This window comes from Propithecus coquereli, unplaced genomic scaffold, assembly GCF_000956105.1.
Source record: "Propithecus coquereli isolate 6110/MARCELLA unplaced genomic scaffold, Pcoq_1.0 Scaffold108, whole genome shotgun sequence".
Classification (NCBI taxonomy): domain Eukaryota; kingdom Metazoa; phylum Chordata; class Mammalia; order Primates; family Indriidae; genus Propithecus; species Propithecus coquereli.
In genome coordinates this window covers 7,040,453-7,042,352 of record NW_012134747.1, presented here as the reverse complement: position 1 = coordinate 7,042,352, position 1,900 = coordinate 7,040,453, and positions in this window count along the sequence as shown.

The following is a 1,900-nucleotide window of genomic DNA, read 5'->3' as shown; positions in this document are numbered from 1 at the left end:
TATATATACCCATAACAGAAACTCAAAATGTTAATTTAGTAAATATAATATACCATAAACAGAGAAGGGAGAAGGAGGATGGTAGGTAAAGGTAAAAATAGTTGGAGTCAATTACTCATATGAATAGAATGAGTTAGTTTCATTTTTCAAAGTTCCATGTGTTCGAAAAGTCCCACTCCTGGGCAAGGTGGAGAATCTTACCTTCTTTGTCCACCTTCACTCATCTCTACCCATGATTCCTTCTCCTCTCAGCTCATAGTTTCATTAAAGTTGCTGCGGCTCTATAATTAAAATAAGGTCAGCTGTGTCACTTGCAGGTGTTCCAGACAGTCCAGTCTCTCTCCAGGCACATTTAACACTATAACAAACTCCACCTTCATGTGTTCAAAAAATGTCTTCTCTTGGTTTGTTGTGAGAAGTAAATTGGATGCCACATGAGAATGCACTTTTAAATGTACACAATGGAATATTTTACCATTGCAAACATTTATTTTGAAGCAGTGATTTCAAAAAAATTTCTGATCATTGGGGTTTGGAAATGTTCTGAGTAATGACTCAAAATTCCTATGATTAATCACTGACGTTTAACTTCATCATTCTTTCCACGGCAATGTATTATCATCGCTTTACTTACACACATCTGGAGAACTAAGACTCCAGCTGTATAACAAAATACCTTTGACTAGACTAGATAATTTGGGGACAATAGATATTAATTGCTTACAGTCCTGGAGGCTGGGAAGTTCTCCATCAAGTCATCAGAGATTATGTTTCCAGTGTGGGTCCACATCTACTATGTTTTCACATGGTGGAAGGAGCAAAAGGTCTTCCCCAAGCTTCGTTTATAAGGACACTAATTCCATTCATGAGAGAGAAGCTCTCCTGGCCTTATTACTTCCTGAAGATTCCAACTCTTAATATCACATTGGGGATTTAATTTCAGCATGTGAATTTTGGGGGGACAAGCATTCAGACCACTATACCAGGCTTCCATAAAGAAATTAACAATGGAAGAACCTCTGAAATCCCAGCTGACAAAAAAGGGTAATGAAACCACAAAACTCCTAATACTCCTATACTGGAAGTATTAGTACAGAGTATAAATTTATTAAGTATCACTATCTTCTAAGTTTTTCATCCAGTCAATTAGAAGAAAATATAAATTGCCTTAGAGTAGGAATAGGGAATGGAAGAAAAGGGAAACAATGTATGTGGACCCACATCACAACAGCAAGAAGATTGTGATCCAAGCTTTATGATTGATTAGTCTTATGACAATTATGATATGGGACGACAGTAATTAAGAGCTATCACTCACAGGCCATCAGAGTGAGAAGGTGCCGCATGTTGTTGCTTTGTCAGGCCTTCTGCCTCCAAGGTTAGCTCTCACTCCAAGTTGCTTCCCTTTAGTCCCTATGTTTGTTAGTCAAAGTGTTTTCTAAAATGGACCATCTCATCTAGGAATTTATGAAACAGATTTTGTCATAAGTTTGAATCACAGTAAATAGGTGTGATGTGAAGCTTCAAGTAACAGAGAGAGAGCTCATTCTAAACTATTCCTAAGGAATTGTCTTCAGACTGAAGAAATATCCTGTGTGAGATGAGCCCACATCAGCATACACCTGTCTTATTTTTATTTCCACTTTGGCTTGACATCTTACATACACAAAAGTATCTCTGAGGTTATTGTGATTTGGCTGATGGCCAGTTGCTGATATTATTACATCACTGAAATGAGAACTACATTGGCCATGTCTATGATATGCCCTGCATAACGTTGAGATAGAAGAATATGTCCCTGAGTCTTTGAAGCCTACATCTGGCTGTGACAAGGTACAAATTTCTTCTACACTCTGAGTTGCATTACTTCAAGAGTTAATTTTTATGAGCTGAGAATTTT